The sequence below is a fragment of the Pogoniulus pusillus genome, chromosome 9 (assembly GCF_015220805.1).
Source record: "Pogoniulus pusillus isolate bPogPus1 chromosome 9, bPogPus1.pri, whole genome shotgun sequence".
NCBI classification, from domain to species: domain Eukaryota; kingdom Metazoa; phylum Chordata; class Aves; order Piciformes; family Lybiidae; genus Pogoniulus; species Pogoniulus pusillus.
In genome coordinates this window covers 28,068,051-28,090,978 of record NC_087272.1, presented here as the reverse complement: position 1 = coordinate 28,090,978, position 22,928 = coordinate 28,068,051, and positions in this window count along the sequence as shown.

Genomic DNA, 22,928 nt, shown 5'->3' with positions numbered 1-22,928 from the left:
AGATACATTTTTGCTCAATGGCCAGATTCACTTTGAAAAGGGTTATTATTTGTCTGAGATGTCAAGTAGTGTCTCACCATTTGATTACTATCCTATAATATCTGCTCTGGGTATTTGAAGAATGTAGTTTGTTCATTTGATATCAGGTTTTACCTCGAACAAAGTTTGACTTTGTTGGGTTTGATAACTACTATGATGACATGGTATTTGGTGGTTGGCCAGGATTCAACTAGGAGAGAGGTAAGGGGATTTTTTGGGTGTTTTGATTTTGCTTTTATGGGTTTGTTTGTTTTCATTTTTGTGGTGGTTTTTTCGTGTATTTGCTTGTTCATTTGTTAGTTTTGTTTTGTTTCTTCTTTTCCACAAGAAGCAGGGAGGGGCCATAACCAAGACGGGCAGCTGAAATAACCAGGAAATATTTGATACCATACTGCTATATAAGAGAAGGACTAGTTAGGGTGAATGTGGGCATTTTGAGTCGGTTAAGGATCAGGATCATAGAATGGTTCAGGTTGGAAGGGACCTCAAAGATCATCTAGTTCCAACCCCCTGCCATAGGCAGGGACACCTCCCATTAGAACAGGTTATATTAGAAATGAAAATAGTCACTGAGCAAGAGAAGAGCATCATAGAATGGTTCAGGCTGGAAGGGATCTCAAAGATCATCCAGTTCCAACCCCCCACCATAGGCAGGGGCACTTCCCACTAGAAAGGTTGCCCGAGGCCTCATCCAATCTGGCCTTGAGCACCTCCAGGGAGGGATAATCCACAACCTCCATGGACAAGCTGTTCCAGTGTCTTACCACCCTCATTGTAAAGAACTTCTTCCTAACATCTAGTTTGAATTTCCCCTCTTCCAGTTTAAACCCATTACGCCTCATCTTGTCATTACAAGACCCTGTAAAAAGTCTCTCCCCAGCCTTCCTGTAGGCCCCCTTCAGATACTGGAAGGGTACTACAAGGTCTCCTCGAAGCCTTCTCTTCTCCAAGCTGAGGAGCCCCAGCTCTTGTAGCCTGAGAATTATCTCAGAGAACCAGGTCAGGGCAGTGTTTTGTACTACTTGCTCTATATACTATTATTGTCCTCCCTGATTGTTACTGTCTCTTGGTACTGTGCTATTAAAATCCCCTTAGTCCATGAGGTTTTGCCTTTTTCTCCTAACTCACCTTCCTATCCATCTGGAGGAGGCAAATGATGGGGCCATAGTGTGAGCACCTGCGTGGGGCTCAGATGCTGGTGAAGCCTGAACGTTGCCAATAGTATATATAGCAGACTTTATAGTACTTTAAATGTTTAAATGTGTTGAATATGAACAAATGTTTACCTGCTAAGTTTATTATACAGGAAAAAAAAATTTGTGAGAGGAATTAAACAGCATATTTTTTTCCCCTTTTCTACCTCACTCCTTTCTGATAGAGATTCCTGAGAGTCCTTTTCTTGGCTGTTGAAGTTTATTTCACATAAAGAGTGTGTGCTAGAAAAATAACACAGGTGAAAGACAATGTTCAAGAATTACTTTTTCCTCTGTAGCAGAGATACTTTTTCAAATTCATCAGCCCTAAGACAACTGAAATAGGTGGAAAAGCACCAAACATACTTTTTAGATGCATTTAACAAAGAGGAAAATGTACCTTTCTGTTCCTGATGTTTGTTGGTTTTGTTTATAAATAAAGGCAGCAAATTACTTCCAGTCTCAAAAGCAGTACAGCCTGTCTGGTATAATGTTCTGGTCAAGTTCAGCACAACCCCAGTTATAGCTAACCCCTGAGCTTTTTGAAAATCCATAGGATTAATGAGAGCCTTAATAAGCTGCCTAGCTTGCAATCTGCTATTTATCCATAGAAACTGAGGGGGGCGAAGGAGAGAAGAGACCAATCTTACAGCATGTTCTCAGAGATGGAGTTCTGTCCTGTATCAAATTAGGGCCCAGAAACAGCCAAAAATGATTTTTTCTGCCACTGGTATGAGCATAATTATTTCACTGGGGCACAGGCTCCTTAGTGGGAATTAAGACCAGCTAACATAGCTGAGAAAAGCTGCTGCAGAAGGAACTTTCTCATACGAAAAGAATTATGAAGAAGCACTCAGTGGGAATTAATATTTTGTTCATTTCAAAGAGTCTTCCACTGTCTTAATGTGACATTATGCTGTAAGAACCAGTCTCCAAAATTTCTTGATAAATCAGACCTTTGTGAAAACCTTCCAAATTATTATATTTTTATTGCTACTTTAATAGTCATAGAAAAGATAATTAAAAAAATGTACCAAGCACAATCAAAAACCCACAACTCTTGATTTATTTAGTGAAGTCTTGTTTCTTTCTCCATGACTACTTTGTTAGATTTACTGCTCAGATTCTTTCAGCTGCTAATCATAGAATGGTTTAGGTTGGAAGAGACCTGAAAGTTCATCCAGTTCCAACCCTCTACCATAGGCAGGGGCACTTCCCTCTAGAACAGGTTGCCTGAGGCCTCATCCAATCTGGCCTTGAATGCCTCCAGGGAGGGATAATCCACAACCTCCATGGTCAAGCTGTTCCAGTGTCTCACCACCCTCACTGTAAAAAAAACAACATCTAGTTTGAATTTTCCCTCTTTCAGTTTAAACCCATTACCTCTTGTCCTGTCATTACAAGACCTTGTAAATAGTCCCTCCAATGTCTTCCTGTAGGTCCTCTTCACTATAAAGTCTTCTGGAAGCCTTCTCTTTTCCAGGCTGAAGAGCCCAAACTTGCATATCTTGTCCTCATAGCAGAGGTGCTCCAGCCCTCTGATCATCTTTGTGGCCCTCTTCTGGACTCCCTCTAACAGTTCAACGTCCTTCTTTTTTGGGGGGCTCCAGAACTGCACACAGTACTTCAGGTGGGGAGTGACAATATTTGTGGTCTTTGGAAAGTGCTTTCGTACAGCAATTAACAGTACCTCATATTACATACAATCGAATGGCAAACCACTTGAAAGTCCTTAATGATAATCCCTGTGCCACGGGCTACAATGCCATAGGCATCAGAAGAGACAGAGAGAAGCTTGGCGCAAGCAAATTCAATCCAATCCATTTATTGCATTCCAAACATGTGTTTATATACCTTCATCAGAAGGCTACAAATGATATTAAACTGTAAGTGGCTACATGTACTTGCGTTAGAAATTACATACTAATTGGTGTAGACATTCATCATATTCTCTCAGCAATACATGCATTGTGTCTAAGCAATCCAAGTCAGCAGAGATAGGCAAAAACCACAGGCTCCAGCCTTACATTTGTTTATATTTGTTACACCATTCTCTAAGGTCATTCCAACCTTCTATTCTATCTTAACTCAGTACTTCTGAGCTCGTGCACTCTCACCAGTCCATGGCTTATGTTCCACTGTTTCAAATTCCAATAGCTGTACCACTCCAACATCCCTGTTTTGAGAATTTAAAGGATGATTCAATATCTTTGTGTCTACTGTTCACGCAGAGGTGCATTTCAATTTCACGAGAAAGTAGCATCACAGCCACAAAAAAACCTAAAACCCTATCCCCACCTCCCCAGCCAACCAACCAACAGACAACCACCAAACCACTTCACCATTCATGAATTCATGCCAAATATGCAAGTCCTAAATTTTTAAAAAGGCTATATTGGTGAGTGAAAAATAGAAATGGAAATGTTACTCTTACTAGCTTGAAAAGTGAGAAGTCCTCAGCTCTTTCGTATAATTATTTTAGAAGAGAGGATGCAGAATAATAAAGCACAGTCTTAGTTTTTAAGCTTCTTTGGTTTAAATATTGTATAAGTTTATAAACCAGAGACTCACCATGATCTAAGTAGGTTCTGTGTGCAGTTTGAAAGTTAAGCAATACAAATGAGAAAAGTTGGGTGCTTCCACTTTGGAGATCCAAGTATGCTTTTGTCAGAAGTCAACAAGGTTTGTGTTGATGAACAAACTCAGAGCAGATGTTCTCTCACTCCTACAGCAGACAGCTTCATTTTGCCCTGATCATTTTAGTCACGTGGTGTGCATTTACTTAAATGGTGCAATGTGCAGCGTAGTTGTTTTTCTGTATGTCCACTCTCTTACTGTGTCCTGTTAATTAATATTTTGTAGATAGAGTCTGTTCTTTAGATAGGTTTCTGGGTTTGTTTTTTTGACTTCTGGATGCAGACACAGCCTATAGCATATTACAAAAATGGATAACTTATAAAGAGACAATTAACATATACTTTAAATAACATGTATGTAGTTTATGACTACAGTTCACAGACATTAATATGTTCATATTTGTCTGAAAAATATTGTACTTTGTCTGAAAAGTATTATATTTGTCTGCACCAGGTTATTACAATGGAAAATCAATGGAATGTGCAATAAAGCTGAATAAGCATTAATATGTTTGTGTGGTTTGAAATAAACTTAGCTGTCCACAAAAACTTTCTGCATATGTAGCAGAGGAATTTAATGCATGTGACCTTTAAAACTTTAACAGCAGCATTAATCTTGGAGTCTAGATAGCAAAAAAACATGTTGAATATTTTTGTCCATGATCTATAACCAAGATTATTTTTGTAGTTCAGTCTCTAAAATTTTACTAAATCTTATTCAAAATATCTCAAATGATGGGACATGGGATGATCTTGGAGGTCTCTTCCAACCTGCTGATTCTATGATTCTATGTGAGTTAACCCTTCCACCAGGACATTACTCTGTAGTTTAATAAAAATCATTTGACAAGATATTTTCTTTATAAACCATTGCCTTTTGGTTTGAGTGAGGCAGTTGCAGGTTTGGAGTTCTCAAAACTCAGATGATGCTTTCACAACATACTCTGAGAATATTCATACATACTTATCATCATACCTATGTTTTTTTCTGCTGCAGTTCTTTGTTTTGGTCTTTCCTTCCCAAAAATATGTGCATACTGACCTATGCACAGTGGCATTTCTATCCTTGGGAAGCAGTGTGCAAATTTTAGGGGGTTGGATTACTGCAGCGCTACCAACTCTACCTTTCCCTTCGTACAGCATATTTTCTAAATGAAATTTTAAGCTGTTTTAAAACTCAGCCTTATCTCTAACAATAAAAAAATTCTGTCTGCATTTCAAATGCTTAACATTTCCTTCAGAATGTTTTTCCTTCAGAAAAAAAAGAACATTTGGCTTTTTTTTTGTTTGTTTCTGGAAACACAATCTCATAATATCAGATAATATCAGAATCTTTTCTAAACAGGCTTTTTTATGCCTTCTTCCTTCCATCCTATGCTATTGACTACTGTATGTTGCTGTCTAAGTTTCTTTGTACTTGGCACTGTTGAAACTTTGGCTTGGAGTATGCTGTCCAGTTCTGTTTGGAAGACGTTAAGACACAAGTGAACAAATGGATAAACAAAAAAGTGGAAGAGATCCAGAACAGAAAAAAAATCAGAAAGCCAAGAGTTTTAGGAAGCACTGTGTTGTATACACAGCTGAAAGAGCTAGGTGTTCCTCACTCACAAAAGAAAAAAAGGCCTGAAGAAAGATATAATGATGCTCCACTACACAAAAATGAGATTAATATTCTATTTATACTGGGAAAAGATAAATCATTACATGGATAAGAAATAATACATTTCAAAGGCTGAATACTTGCCATGAAAACCTTCCTTGGATATCTAGAGAAGACTTTCTGTTACTAAAAATATACTTGGACAATGTTAAATGTGGCAGATGGATATCCTGTTTCAGGGATGCATTCTTCTGCCACTTTTATTGCAGTCTATTAGAAGTGGCCAAGATAGTAAATTATGAAAGACTTCATGTGCATTTTTTACTCTACTGAAGATTATTCTGGATGTTATTTTTATATATATTTTTTGTGTGATGTTGTGCAGTGCAGGGCAAAGAAACAGGAAAGAGAAATCAGCCATTTTTTAAACAGCAGTGGAAACATGAAGAGTTCCAGAACTACTGAACTACATGCAAAAAAGACTGCCATGATATAAAGCAATAAACCATGACTAAATATATATATATATATGTAAAATATTTTGAGCCTCTCTATTAAAGATAGATATTTTGATATTTTTGTATTTATTTTAACTTGGTTTTCACTTTAGATGAGATGTATTTGGAGGATAAGAAGTAGGAAGAGTTGCAATTCAGCTTTTAGGAAAGGCATAGAGTTACCCTGAGACTTACAGTCAGTATATTGATGAATTTGACAATTATTTGCAGTTCCCAATTCGGGTAGAATACAGAAAAATAGTAAACACTGAGCTCACAAAGCTGTTTCCTGATATTTTGTTAGATATAAAAGCTGCAAAAAGGAACAAAAATCCACACAAATCTGATTGGTACTGACAGCTCTTGTTGCTGATGGTATTAGATACACTAATGGTGGAACTGCATACATATTAAATTATTGTTTTAACCATAATTTCAGATAGAAACATTTATATATTAATTATAACTTCAAAATAAACCCAGTTCTTGTCTGTAAAATCAGAGTCATGTATCAGAAACCCTTGAAACTAAGGGCTGTCAGCTTTAAAGTTCCTATGAAAACTTCTCTCTTTAACCTTCATCAATATCTTTTGACTGTCATGCTTTCCTTTTATATCTATGTGCTTGTTGGATTGGCTTGTGAAGTGCTTCCAGATAAGTTTGTGCAATGAGCTACACAAAAGAAGCTGAAGAGGCATGCTATTCCTCAGCAAATGCAGATCTGGTGTAGAAAATTGGCAAATCTCTCAAATTCTCCCAGGCACATGGTTTACAGTAAAATGTTTTATGATTGTATAAACATTTATCACAGATGCAGGAAGCATTTTCCCTCCCTCTTAATCCAGACTTTGTTAATTCAAAAGCTGTTTACCAAGGGTAAACACATTGTTCTGTAACCCTTCAATTCTTCCACATTTTTGTTTTCAGCCTTGCTCCCAAGTTTTGTTGTTTAAGATGGTGCTTACTGGAACAGTGCATTGTCTTTATGGCACATTAGATAAAAATGCAAGGGTTATGAAGTTCAGCTGAAGTGAATCAATCTTATATATATGTGTGTGTGTGTGTGTGTATTTGCTATTGTAAAAGCAATAGTAAAACCAGCATTACTAGTAACTATACAGCTGGTTATGGCAATTCTTAAATATACTTAAAAAGAAAACAAATACTTTCATTAAGATTGGTGCCAGATGATTAATGTGAGTAAAGAGGACAAAATAGTGCTGATTAAAAAAAAAGTAATTGGTCAGGTTCAGTACTAGAACAGTTCTTTTCATGTCCTTAAAAAAGGTACTATTTAAACCTACAAATCAGATACTGTTTAATTTCAGATTTCAATTTCTGATACCTGCACTGACCCTAGAAAAAATGACAGAGATTTATGTTTCAACAAGACTGAGGTAAATCTTCCTTTAGTGATGTTTACAACTAACACGCAAAGTGTATAGAGATTTCATGCTGCATAAGATATACCTGAAGTCTTAACCTTGTTGCATTTACAGTACAGGAAGCAGAGGTACTAATGTCAGACAATGTAAGTACTTCATCCCATATTTAGATCTCTCCATATTGGAGTTATCTTCTTATTCAGAACACTTCAATGGCATGCTTTGCTTCTCCCTTACCTCTAATATATATGTATAATACATACTGTATTGTGAGGTAGATCTAAATATACTTATGTGCAGTGTGTATCTGCTGTGGCTCAGAGAAACAATGTCTCCCAAACAATCTTCCATTTGTGCCTTCCATTTTCCAAGGAGGGAAAAAAAAAAAGGTGCTGCTGTGGTCACATTCTTCTCTGAGCAGCACAGCTGTTACTGTCCCAAGGCAGGAAGTAGGTTGCTGGAGAGGGTCTGTTCCCAAGGCTGCTCTGCCCACCTGTGTGAGCAGGAAGGTAATGGGGTAACCCCTTGTTTGTAATTGCTCTTCATCTGGTGGAAGGTTTAGTCATAAAAGGGTTTATATAAACTCTTAGTGCTAATTTACATTCCCAAATAGAAACACAAAACATGGCAAAGTCCCTTTTAAATAAAAGAAACATCTGTCTTCTGAGAACTCCAATGGGATGCTTAATTAGAAAATTAGCTGTACTGTTGTTGTTTCTCATTCTCAACTATTTAATGTATTCTCTGAGACTGCTATTTCTGTTTCTTTAAGAGTTCCTTTCATCTTTCTGTGTTTTCTCACCTAAAGACGGGTGCTTTCTCACTTCAGACCTTTAGCACTTGCACAGTGGCAAATCCAGCGCTACGAAGGAGAAATTATACCTTCATAATAGGAATAAAGGACAAGGTTAGTGCAGTATAAGGAGACTAAAGCGTATTTCTCATTTAAATATGATATTAAAAAAATCCATTTAACTGTCTGGCACTTCTAAGCATTAATTCTCTGAACTTTTGGTATTTCAGATTAGTTTACTTGAGATCAGTTTGGAGGTGGTTTTTGTTGGAGTGGTTTGGGGTTTTTTTGTTTGTTTGTTTTTTCTTGGAGTATTTATTAATTTTATTACTCTGAAGAGAGACAGGTTTTTTTTTTTTCAAAAAAGGAAGTGAGGACTTCTGTATTTCTTTACGTTAAATAGGCAATATATGTTACAGAGCTTAGAGGAAGAACAGCTGCCACAACTGGGAGGAATGCAGAGGATATGGATGTAAACAGATGCTTAAAGAAGGCAATCTGGAATTTAAAATAGAACCATTCTGAACTTCCAGTGGCACTGCTCAGAGCTGTGATGTAGTTCAGCTGTGCTGGGAACCTGTCTATGCACAAAATGGCTTGCAAGACGAATTGTCTTCTCTAGTGCTGAGAACAACAAGACTTAGTCCAGTGAAGCATATGCATATGTTCAATCTATTAAATCCTTTAAAGTCAAGTACCAATTTCTCTCCCTTGTTACTATTTGTTGCTAGACTTTATTAAAAAAAAAAACAACCCAACTCATTATTTCATTTTACTTCCAGTAGTTTACTGAATATCAGTGTGTGTCATCCTAAAAAATAGATCTTACTTATGGTAGACAGTTGATGACTAAGGAAAGTGCATCTTTATCTGAGGTGTGCAGATTGCAAACCATTTAGTGAATATTTGAATTAAATGGTTTTTTTTTGTAAGCCTAACTTATTAAGTTATTGACATAGTGACTTTCCTTAGGGAAATGTGTATGTATAACTTAGTATAGTGTAAAACCATGGCACCTTCCATCAGTTCACGTTAATGAACACCATATGGTTTACTTTGGCCATCTCTTTCCAGATGGATATATGCTGTTTAGAATATTGTGAATATTAGCCTGAAATGGAAAAAACTCAATCTCCTTAGAATGTCTTTCAATACTTTTATTTTTTAAATCATGAAACATGCAATTGCTTTCTAAGACGAGACAAAGATAACAAACAATCAAATAGCCAATAGAGAAGATGGAGAGAAAAATGAAAAATGAACATCTGCCTTCATTTCAAGTTTGAAAAGAGGACAGGAACTGAAAAATGAAATAGTTCCATATGTGATATATATAGAAATCTTTTCAACAATAACTTCTAAAATGGGATTAATTCATTTATTTATAGATCAAGTTTTAAAGAACTGTATAGTCTGCATGCTTACAAGATCACTTGAGTATAGCCAAGCCACAGTTAGCTCAGGAAATTTTACATTCACTGAAATATATGCTATGAGATTTCCATGCAGAGCCAATTTCAATGATAGTGTTCCAGCTTTTTAACTGAACAGTTCAATGAAATCTTAAGGTTTAGTAATGGCCAGGGGGAACTAAAAAATACCCACAAAACTATTTATTCATAGCTGCTTAAACTGTTGAAGTACATCAGACAAGAACAAAACTAAAGAATATGGAGTACATAATACAGAAAACTAATTTTATTAAACCCATTTTTCATTATAAAGTACCCTCAGTTATAAAGTATTTTGATAACTCTGAGGTCAAGTTCAAATTCTTGAAAACATTATAAATTGTTTTTCCTTATTGCTTTGCAAGGTAGTGCCAATTTTTTTGGGTTAATACATTCTTAGAAGGCATCAGCACTCTACATTTATCATTCCAGTCTGTGTTAGAAACCTTCTCTTTTATACATTAAACATAAAAATTAAAACATTCAAAAATCACAGGAAATGGTAACAACGCATAGACTTTTCCTGTACAGAAACATTCTTGCATATCTTTAAGATTCTATTGAATACATTCGTTTCTGTGCTGTCTTTTTTAAATGTTGTGCTGGCTCATGGATTGAATTCTGATACCTGAATGTTGTGCTTTGTTGCCATTAATTCTAACTACCTCATCATGCTATGAAACAATGACTTAAGTTAAATTATGAGATAATCCAAATGACTCTTTCTTAAAGTTTCTCAAAATATTTTATCCTCTCTGTATTTCAGACCATAAGTTCTGAAGAGTAGGTACTATGTATTTTTCAGGGGCCTGCTCTGCAAATCAGAGGTTTTATTAAGTGTAGTATAACAAGGGGACACAGTTTCAAGTTGTGCCAGGGGAAGTATAGGCTGGATGTTAGGAGGAAGTTCTTGCCAGAGAGAGTGATTTGCCATCGGAATGGGCTGCCCAGGGAGGTGGTGGAGTCACCGTCCCTGGAGGTGTTCAAGAAAAGCCTGGCTGAGGCACTTAGTGCCATGGTCTAGTTGACTGGCTAGGGCTGGCTGCTAGGTTGGCCTGGATGATCTTGGAGGTCTCTTCCAACCTGGTTGATTCTACAATTCTAAGGCACTACAGAGATGGAGTTATATTGTATACAGATATATTCACACCTCTCACTAGGATTCATAACATATTTGAATAGGTATATTGTATGTTATACATCTTCCAGATAAACCATAGGAGTGCCACGATGTGCATGGCTTAGATACTATTTGTGGTCTTCTGTGGCCGATCGACTTAACAGCCACTAATGGAGATAGCAATTGACACTTTCAATAAAATGAAAATAATGGCAAACTTGAATAGTTTTACTTCAGACACCTTCCAAATTAGGTTGAACAGGCTATTGATAATTTCCCTGGGTAGACAGTGACATTTTGCAATCTGTCAGAGAGAAATAGTGCTATCATCTAAAGGCTATAAAATTATTTAAGGTATATGAAAGGCAGAAGTCATTTTGAACAAAATAGTGACATATTTTTCAAAACTGCTTTTAACTCAAGCAGGAAAACAACATAATTATTTTAAAATAATGAAATAGTCCTTCTTACTCAAAACAATGCAGGGGTGTTCTACATTGATCATCTTTAATCAGATTTATTCCTTAAATTGAATATCTTAATCTATCTCTGGTGATTTCCCCCCCCCTAATTTGGACAAGAAACACTTCTAAATCCTTTGCCCTGTTTTCTTATGATAAATTATTGTTGTTTGAATGTATCCAGCTTTGTAGTTGCTCTTTTAAAAACATACATCTGCTGTCTTTGAACATACTTTCCCTTTTTTGGTTATTTCCAAAGTCTTGTTTGACTGTGTAGTCTCATTAATGGATTAGTAACAAAAAAAAATCATGTTCCTGGAATTTTATAGATTTTCATGTACTGTGCAGGCTGCAGCTTGTTGAAATATTTGGTTTTAATAAAGGGAAGAACTATTTCATTTCTGAACAGACGTTACTTCTGTTTAATCAAGTCCAAAGTGAGAAGTGTTCCTGAAAGTTTGTCATACGTTATTGTATGTTTTTCTAATGTAGGAAGGATGGAATTCAACCAGCAACAGAACAAGCAAACACAGTCTCAAGTTGTGCTGTGGGAGGTATAGACTGGGTGTTAGGAAGAAGTTCTTGACAGAGAGAGTGATTTGCCATTGCAATGGGCTGCCCAGGGAGGTGGTGAAGTTGCTGTCCCTGGAGGTGCTCAAGAAAAGACTGGATGAGGCGTTTAGTGCCATGGTCTAGTTGACTGGATAGGGCTGGGTGCTAGGTTGGACTGGATGATCTTGGAGGTCTCTTCCAACCTGGTTGATTCTGTGATTCTATGATTCCGTATTTAAAGCTCTTTACATTAGTGCTTTCTGTGTAAGCTAAAGATATTATTTTCCTTGTCTTACTATAGTCTCTTTTAGGAGTAAAATCATTTTAAAAAGACACACGGGAGGGGTTTCTTGTCATTTTGTAGTAAATAAAAGTGCAAGGGCCTGGCTGTTCTGTTTGTTCTTGCTGAGAGTCCAAAAGAGTGAAACAGAATATAAAACCTTAGGATTAAAAGTGCAAGTGTCTGGCTGTTTTGTTTGTTCTTGTTGAGAGTCCGAAAGAGTGAAACAGAATATAAAATTTTAGGATTTCTTAGTCACTATTTAGTCTGAGAGCCGTATCTTTCATGCATAGTTCCTAGACCAATAGTATTCATCTGCATTGTGCCTGTTTATTCCTGTGGCCATGCAAAATGGGTGGGTGCTGTGTTATATAGTATTTCAGTAGTAGTGCTATTGCAGCTACTGTGCTATGCTGAGTTCAAGGAATCTAACTGATTGCATTGACTATCCAGAGCAAACGTGCTCTCCTGACAACAAAATACTAACCAAACTTCTCTACTACCTCTCATGCAAACTCATGCTGTCATATTTTTTTTTGAAGGAATACCATGAACAAAATCAACCTACCAGTATGAACTAGGGTTAACTAAAGTTAACAAAAGAAAAATAAAGAAGGAAAATGGAGTTCAGCTTTTTTGCTTTCCTTCTCTTTCAAGTTTAATGAACCAGCACTGGATGCTGTCTCTGTGTGAATTCCAAACTAGCAAGGAAGTGAGGCACAAATTTAAAGTAGATGTGCAATACTGTTTTGTAGTATACAGCATAAAGATCTTTACCCACATATGGGCAAATCTGGGGTCAACAAGTTGCATGTTCCAGAGTATGCTGGAAGCTATTGCTACTATAGAATCTAATAATGTTTGGCAATAAGTATTGATCTAACTCCCCAAAGACTAACAGATTAAACTGAAGCTTAGTTGGCTTAAAATGCTATCCACAGCTTTTTCTGTTAGTAAGAACTCAGACAGCATTTTATTAAAAAAAAAAAAAAAAGTTAAAGCTTTTCAGCAGTCTAACCTGGAGGTCAGGAAGGTGTAGAATAAAGCTATCAGTATCAGTTCAGAGAAGCCCTGAATAAACCGTAGTTAATTATTATGTGTGAAGTTCCAGGACTGGGTGTACCACCTTTGGTAGCCTTGAAATAAGGTAGAAAGAATTCAAAAGCAACTTTAAAGACTTCCTTTCCCTCCTCTCCCCCTCTGATTCTGTTTAGCCAAGAAACCTAAGGCTTAATTTTCCAGAAAAAATAATTCTGAAATCCATCCTAAAAAATTAAGTACAGATGAACTATTTAAGAAGATGTAAGCTTGTTTAAAAAAGATCTTAAATTCTTAAGGTCCAAGAAGAAACCTCTAATGCCAAAACTAAACATTTAGTTGCTCCTTTGATTACCAGGCCCAAATCAAAGGAGAAAGCAGACTTTGTTTGCTACTCTGCCCTGGTGAAACCCCATCTAGAACACTGTGTTCAATTTTGGGCTCACCAGGGCAGAATAGAGGAGAACTTCTCTCAATCTGCTGGCCACACTTCTCTTAATGCACCCCAGGACCCCATTCGCCTTCTTGGCCACAAGGGCACATTGCTGTCCCGTGAATAACTTCTTGTCCACCAGGACTCCCAGGTCCTTCTCCACAAGGCTTCTTTCCAACAGATGACCTGACAACCTGTACTGGTGCAGCTTATTATTCCTTCCCAGGTGCAGGACTCTGCACCTATCCTTGTTGAACCTCATCATATTCCTCTTTGCCCAGCTCTCCAGTCTGTCTAAGTCATGCTGAATGGCCTCACAACCTTCAGGTGTGTTAGCAAAGCCTCCCATTTTGGTATTGCCAGCACATTTGCTGAGCAGACACTTTGACCCCTCATCAGTATCATTGGTAAAGATATTGGACCTGGAACCAGGGGTACCAACCCCTGGGGTCTTCACTGACTCCTGGGGTATTCCACTAGTCACAGATCTCCAGTTGGACTTGCAGCATTGATCACCACTCTTTGTACTTTATCGTGTAACCAGTAGTTGCTGTCTCTTCTTGCTGACAAGTGTTCAGGAACAAAATTACTCTTCTAATATTTTTGTCAGATTTTTCCTGTACAACACTGTATAAAACCTTCTTAAAGTTTGGAGGATATCCAGGATTTATCATTCAAATTTGTAGGAATGGCATATTTTATTTTATTTTTCATATAATTTTGTTTGTGGAAAAGACCTCCACAGACATTGAGTTCAACCATTGATCTAACACCATCATGGACATGAAACCATGTCCTGAATCATAAATTTTAGGCCACTCATGTTGAGTGTTCACTTGTCTAAAACATTAAAAAGAAGATTTAATATTAACCCTTCCTTGCCTGGGTTTTTGCGCTGGTTTAAGCTTCCCAGAGACCCAAAGCCTAACAGAACAGTAACATATATAGTATGCCTCCTCCCTTTGGAAAGAAAAAAGAAAATCAGGTATAGAGAGTGAAAAGAGATCAAAGGGGTAAAACACTCAAAGAATAGTCTTGCTCCAATTTGGATGTTAAAAGAAAAACTTTAACAATTAATAAAGGTATTTAAGGTAAGGGGGAGTTACAAAAAAGGCATAGGGAAAGGAAACAAAATACAAAGTATACACAAAACCTGATGGATGGGTATGGTTGGAGGTAGATTCAGGAAATGGTTGGTCCACCATGTGGTTGGCTGGCCACGTGGCAAATCAGGAACAGCTGGAACAGGGTGGTGATGTCTGTCGAGGCACAGCAGAGAGAGGGGAAAACAGCAAATTCCTCTGTTGTTATAGGGGTCTAAACAGAGAGTGGGAGTGGGCTAACCATTGCACCTGCGGTCAGGTTCAGACTATCCCCTAGGAGTCAGGAGGACCTGGGGTCAGGTTCAGACCACCCCCTAGGAGAGGTTAGCCCTCAACTGCTTTACCTCCTGTACTAATACCAATATATTTTATATATTGTTCTATTTACTAATTTTTGCTGAAGATTTGATTCCATAAACGTTATAATTCAAGTGTAAATGTAGATAATAGCATACATTAGTTGTTAGTTTCAGAAGGCAAAGTATCACCTCAAACACAGTTCAAACAGGAGTTAAGTTAGTGACACAAATGCACTTATGGGAGTTTACCTTTCAAGATTAATTTTTACAGTTATTTGCCTCTCAAGCACTGATAAGAGCATCAGGAGAAGTTCAAAAACTTGATCATTGTGCCAGAGCTACAGTGTAGTTATATTACACAGCTTCTGTAGGAAAAATACAAGTGTCACAGGTGTGTATAAAGAGTTTCCTGTTTGTGTGAGGAAAAGATTCATTTTATCTGAAGTGATATTTTCAAGTTTACAAAGGAAACTGTCAAACTAAAATTTTATAGCTGAAAAAAAAATTTAACACTATAATAAAAGACAATGTTTTTTAACCTTATCATCTCCTCATTAGCATCACTGCTGTGACTTCTATAAGAGATGGGAGCACTACTAAAATGTCTCATTTGCATTTTGCATATCTTGCAAAAGCAGGTTACTTTGTTTAAATTATAGCTGATATCATTGTAGTGTTGTTTTATATTAGAAATTGATTACCTTATTTCTTCTTCTCTAATGACCTCATTATATTTGATTTTTTTATGCCTCATTTTTTCATATTGAAATGAGTATACAACCGTGAGATTATTAATATTTTATACACATTTTTGCTTCCACCTACTACTTTAGATAAAACACTCTGACTATGAGAGTTGTCTGAATAAAATCAGACTGCGTGTGGTATCTCATGATAAACTGTAGGCTGACTGTACAGAAAGAAACAAGTCATAGTAAAAGGGCTGGGAACATGGTATTTGCAAAAAAAATACTATGGATGGCTAAAGGAATAGGAAACTGGAGAAGGAAAATCTGATTTAGTGCATGCCTTAGACTACAGAAACAGAACAGTGAAATGTATTTTCCATTCTTGAAAGGCTGCCTTTCATCATTTTTTAGAGTTTTCTTTTTATAGGTGTGATATTTAGGTTGTTGGGTTTTCGGTTTTGTTTTGGCTTTGTGACTTATTTTTTGTAATGATCACGGATGGTCAGTAGACTTCTCTATATTCTAAGGTCTAGTTTTCATTGTTTTGTGTTCTACATGTAATTTCAATTAAAATAATTCATATATTAATGTAAAGAATGATTCTGCCTATTCTGATCATTTTCCCGTGTCTTACCCTAAGAACAACATCAATCTGAGTTGTATGAGAGCCCTTTAATGTGGTTACCAATCTGTATTCCTCTGCAGCAGCTCTGTAAGCTTTATAAATGTTCTGTAGTAGTTATAAGATATTCATACCACTATATTTACTGTGTATCTGCCTAGATATACTGTAACTCATAAATCAAACCTTCTAGTTATTTAATCATTTGATTCAACTTCTTGACAAGTTTCTTATGTTGAGGTGCCTAAAACTATGCATCATATTGTAAATATATAATCAAATGCTATGCAAAAAGGCATTTTTACCTCTCCTTCCATGATGTGAAGCAATTATGTATTTCTTTAGCTTTATTTCTATGTGGTATGTCAAAACACCTTGCATTTGTTGTATTGTATGACCTTCCAAGATCATATTTCTTTTTCTTGCCAACATTGGCTGTAAGTTTTCTACAGTTTTACCTCTTTCAAAATATCTGCATCTTTTATGTCTAAGAGAACAGTCAAATTCACAAATGTTAAATTTCCAGGCTCCATTTCCTTGTTCCCTTCTTTTCCTATGACGCTTTGCTCATGATTCAATGACACCTGTAGGCTTTTTGACATGAGGTACTTACAACTTCCATTAGTTCAGCTGTTTATAACTTTGTACAGATTTGTTTCCGTTAAATCCACTCAGCTGGCATTTAGGATGATTTTAATGGATTGTATCTAGAAGTAGACTCTCTACTGTGTAAACTTAGGCCTATTGCTGCCTTATATTACAAGGTTCTTAGTACAGATAAACAAACTCATTGGTCCTTTAATAGACTTTAGTGACACTTCATATAAAAAACAACTAGAATTACTTTTACTACCTCTTTTTTTATGTCGAGGTGTGTCATTTATTAAAATGGAAAGATCTCTTGCTGCCTCCTGTGAAATATTTGTAGGAAGCAATTTGAAGTTGGAACATTCTATCAAGAGAAGTATTGGATTGTCCATTGCAAAGCATTTTCACATCAGGGCAAAAAGCCACTCTGGAAAAAAAGTTAATTTAGTTAGTAAGCCCTACAGAAGAAATAAAAAAGAATTCTATAGCTGGAGAAATGCAGAAGATAAAACTATATAACACTAAAGATTAAGTTTGCCCCCACATTTCCTCGTGGTTTTGAACACAGGAAAATAATATAAAATGTTCTCTCAGCTTGAGTTAAGATAAGACTGGGACCAAACATACAGTGTAATTTTTTGCTATTTTAGGTAAGTTATTTGGTAGGCTAAATTAAAAAATAAATACAGTTACTAGCATACAAAATACCTTTTTAATGATTGTAACTCCAGGGGTTCTTCAGTGCTGTGGAACTAACTTTCTTTCTTTCTTTCTTTCTTTCTTTCTTTCTTTCTTTCTTTCTTTCTTTCTTTCTTTCTTTCTTTCTTTCTTTCTTTCTTTCTTTCTAACAAAAAAATGTCAAATCCACTTCTCTTTATCCTTAGACATCTTTATTTAGGTTAAAAAAAATCTTTTTGAATCTACTGATGAAACTTTTCAGGCATTTTGTGTAACTGCTTAATTCTTGATGCTACCAAACACTTGGGCAATCACAGCAAAATAGGTCCCAGACCATTTTTTAGCTGTAACTCAGATAAGAAACTTGTCGGTATTGACTTATGCTAAGTGTAAGTTCTCAGCCTTTCTTCTCGATGTCCGTCTATAACAACTCACAATATCACCAAAGCCGGTGATACTGGTGGCAGCAGTCTGCAGTGCCAGGAACAGCAAGGCTCAACCTGGGCACATTCCATGAGAGAATCGTAGAATCAGCCAGGTTGGAAGAGACCTCCAAGATCATCCAGGCCAACCTATCACCAAGCTCTATCCAATCAACTAGACCATGGCACTAAGTGCCTCATCCAGTCTTTTCTTGAACACCTCCAGGGACAGTGCCTCCACCACCTCCCTGGTCAGCTCATTCCAATGCCAGCCACTCTCTCTGGCAAGAGCTTCCTCCTAACATCCAGCCTATACTTCCCCTGGCACAACTTGAGACTGTGTCCCCTTTTGCCTGGGAGAGCACTGGCGCAGGCTCCCCAGGGAGATTGTGAAGTCTCCTTCTGTAGAGACTTTTGAGGCCCATATGGATGCATTCCTCTGTGACCTGAGCTAGATTATGGTCCTGCTCTGGCTTGGGGGGGTTGGATTCTCTTTGGGTCCCTTCAACCTATGACATTCTATGATCGAAAAACTCCACAATCTAAAGGCTGCTCTAAACAATGCAAATATGATGTAGAGATAAGCACAATCATTATAAGAATTGCAACTGTATTTCTTTTACTCCATACCTATAGTGTATTTGCATTAAGAATATTTATCACAGTATACAGGGAGGTTTGGAATTTCACAGTATCACAGTATCACCAAGGTTGGAAGAGACCTCACAGATCATCAAGTCCAACCCTTTACCACAGAGCTCAAGGCTAGACCATGGCACCAAGTGCCACGTCCAATCCTGCCTTGAGCTGATCCAGGGATGGCGACTCCACCACCTCCCCGGGCAGCCCATTTCTAATGGACTGGAATGATTCACACAAGTCTCTATTTTTCCCTCTAGTGTTTGCATTTCCCTCTAGGCTTTTGTGCTTCCTCAATTTATGCAGCAAAAAGCTGAAATGAGCGGAGTGATAAGGAGTGGTGCTCTTAAACAAGTTGGGAGTTTTCCTGCTCTTTTTTCCCCTGTTTGTGTAACACAGACATTTGTTAGAGAAGGAAGGGAAATTTCTCTTTCTACCTGTTGTTGCAGAAACTCAGTGTTCAGCTACAGATAGGGCCTGTGGGTAGGATTACCTGTTAGAAAGTTCTGAGGATAAGTTTTCTCACAGCTAATGAAAGAGTAAGCCTTTAAATAAAACATGCTTTCATTGGGACATCTTTACATTGAAATCTTTATTTCAGTATTTTTTCTGAGGATTTTCATCCATAATAAAATTAAATTGTTTCCTTATCCCTTCATTTGGAACATAAGCTATCCTTGGTGCTCATATTGCAAACAGCAAGAAAGAAAAAGCTCTCCACTTGAAGATGTGACAACCAGAAAACAAGGAAATATCAACTTGTGCCCTTACAATGAGTGGTTAGAGTAAAAAATATTTAAGTAGATTTTTTTAAATGAATTTTTGGTTAATATTGGGAGAAATCTCTCCCTCTAGTTAAGAAGATCACTGCAGTGTCTCTCTCTCTGACTGAAGTCTACTACTCCCAGGTTGTCAGGAGATCAACATTTATCTCTTGCATGCAGACATCAAAGGCTTTTCAAATGCAGGCAGTAGGTAAAGTGGGAGAAGGGCAAAACAGCTGCCAATTCAAGGCATGTTTTCTGAGGAGCAGAAAAAGCCAGACACCATAAGGGAAGTGTACAGATATGAGTCAACAAACCAGAATAAATAACACAAAATGAACCTGAGTATCTGCAGTTGTCATTCACTTATAGTAATGCACCACAAAAATGCAGCGCTGAGGCTGGTGAGTCTGGTCTCAGGAAATTTACCTCTTCAGCTCCAGAGTAATGGGATTTTTCATTCTGAACTATTTGCCATGCAATATTTTAGATGGCTCACTTTCTTTTTTTGAGCAAGTTCATGCAGTTTTCACTGGCTTTCTGAATAAAAGATTTTCCTCATCTTGCTTTTGCATGCTGTGTATTGTAAATGTAGACTGTCAGTTGTAACCTCAGAACCATGTTGAATGTAATCGTTGAGGAATTCTGGGAACAAATCTGCCTCATTAATTGAGAGGTGGACAGAGCTTCATTGCATGAAGACACTGAAGGAAGATTACAGCCACACTAAGATCTTTGACTTAACAAAAGTCAGTATCACTTGATAAGTACAAGAACTGGTCATTGTTCAAAACTTTCAACACAATGCTTTAGAAATGTAACATATTCCCTAGGCTTTCCTCCAGGTAATTGTTATAAGTGTTACTTGGATTTAAAGAGTTTTAAAGGTACTTTTCTTCTTTCTTATATTATTACTTATTACCCTCATTGCTTTTTCTGTTCAGTCAAACAAAACCAACAGGGAAGGGAAGCAACAGAGACAGAAGGTAAAACATCAAAAATAGTGGTAGAATTTTCTTACGCTCATACATTGGCAAACTCACAGAGTAATGTAAAGACATTATTATTAAGTTAACATAAATTAACATATTCCAGTTAGTTGTAGACTCCTTCTTATGCATGAAATGAATTTATGTGGCTTGAATAAATCATAGAATCATAGAATTGTCAGGGCTAGAGAGAATCTCAAGAATCATCTAGTTGAAATGCCACTGCCATGGGCAGGAACACCTCGCACTTAGATCAGTTTGCTCAGATCCCCATCCAGCCTGTCTTTAAAGACCTCTAGGGCTTCCACCCCCTCCTAAGCAACCTGTTCCAGTGTCTCACCACCCTTACAGTGAAGAACTTCTTCCTAACATCTAATCTGAATGTACCCACTTCTAGTTTTACTCCATACCCTCTAGTCCTATCTCTACCTGACATCCTAAAAAGTTCCTCACCAGCCTTCCTGTAGCCCCCTTCAGATCTCAACAAGGTCTCCTCAGAGCCTTCTCTTCTCCAGGCTGAAGAGCCCAAACTCTCTCAGACTGTCTTCGCAGGAGAGGTGCTCCAACCCTTTGATCATCTTTGTGGCTCTTCTCTGGACACGTTCCAGCATGTTTGTCTTGAAGAACCTTCTGCTTTTCCAGAGATAGATTAGTTAGAATTTTATTTTGTTGAATAATCTGCCACTTTTATAAAAAGAAGAAAATAGAATATTCTAAATACAGTGCAACATTCAGTTCTATAACACAAAGGTGTTACCCACCCATCACCAGTAGCGATCTCTCCATTGCTTCTTGGTGGTCTTTAAAAAGCTGGAAACTTAATGATCGATTTTTACTTCCAGCTTTTCTACCAGAGTCAAACCTTACACCTACAGCATCAGCACAGAAAAATGAGCCAGTCTAGATGTCAATGATACATAATGAAAAGAGAGTCACCTTTATCAACCAAAATGAATAATAGACGATGTAATTTTTAGGTAGAGTATTTACATAAAAATGTATATTAGAAAAAATTGCTGTAGAGGTCACAGAAATAAATGGCTTGAATTAAAAGAGTGAAATCTTGAATCCTTTAAAATTGTTGAGTTTGACCTCAATTAGCTCCAGCAAGATCAGTGTTTCATTGTGCCTCTTTAAAAGCTGTTGCTTCTATTGGGGAAACAAGGGAAAAAAGAAAGAAAAAAAGGAAAAAGAAGAAAGAAAAAAACCCACCACCCCCCCCAAACCAACCAAAAAACATCAAGAAGCCCCCAACAAATTCCCACTTCTCCTTCTCTCCCACATTCTCATGTCAAATGGGTAGTATTAATGATTTACAGTATGTTTTACATGGCTTGATTTTAGGCCAAAAGGATAAAAAACACATTCCTTTTATTTTCTTGCCGATAGATCTTTTGTTTCTGAAAGCCACATTTTGCTCAGACTTCAGAAGAGATTGTTATTTGGCTTTATCTACAAGTAAAGAATGTTGCAGACACCAGCAAAGGGATTCAAATGCCAAGCATAAATTGCAGTGACATGATTATACTGTATACAGAATTAACCGTGGGCCAGCATTCAATGTCTATGTATAACACCAGCATAGCTGTAGGGTTTGAAGATTCTGATCCCTCTTTTTGCAGTCACCAACACCCTTGAAAATGTTTGTGGATGCAGATTAGCCTTTAGAAATGGATCAGTCGCCTGCAGACCTTTTACATTTGATTTATTTTCTTGAAAGCTGGACTTCAACCCTCGTATAGATACATAAGGTGCTGTTAAATGTAACATTATAAAAAAGGATACGCTTCCTCTCTGTCTAGGACCTCTACTCAAGGATGCTAAAAGGCAGGTTTAGACCAGTTTTATCCTCTTATGAAATTCCTTCTTGGTTGCTTAAAACACCAAGGATTAGGATATTAACATCTACTTTACCCATGGGTAGCAGACTAGCAATTTACAGTGGTTCCACAAAGAAAATACATTACCCTCTATTGACCTTAGTTTATAAGTCATTTTTCCCCCTTCTAGTTGCCCATTTCCCCAGGATTATTCATTGCACAGAGGGACAAGGAAAGGGTGATGATTCTGATAGGGAATCATTCTCTGATCTTTATCCTTGTAGGGCATAAATCCTGCCAAGATGGTTTAACCGTTGCTCTCCTTCACCTGTTGCAGGTCTGGGAGCAGAGTCAGATGAGCACACAATAAGGGTTTATTCCCAGCAAAGCCTTGAGGGCTAGGGGCTTAGCACCATATGTCAGATGTCTTGTGCTGCCCCTCAGCATGCCTGCATGGTCACATGAGGCACGAAGCTTTGAATTCATCGGCCAGAACAGTGATGCTAGTGCCTATTGGCCAGTTTCTTTTCCAAAATGAAGTATTCAAGGGGGGGTAATTTTGAAACCACACCTGTTTGTACTCTGCCTTTCTGCACTGTGCCTTTCTGCCTTTCTGCACTGACCCTCCACCAGGAGCAGCACCTCATTCATGGCTCATTAACTGGAAATCACATGGCCACATCTATGCAGCTTGCCCTAGCTCAGCAGCAGCATCTCAGCTCTTCTCTCTGTCTGCCTGGAATATTTTGTATTTTACCTCAGGATTATTATTTTGAGTTCTGGAAGCGTCTTTGTACAGGATACTTGCTCAAGGACTGAAGCGTTGTGAATAGATAT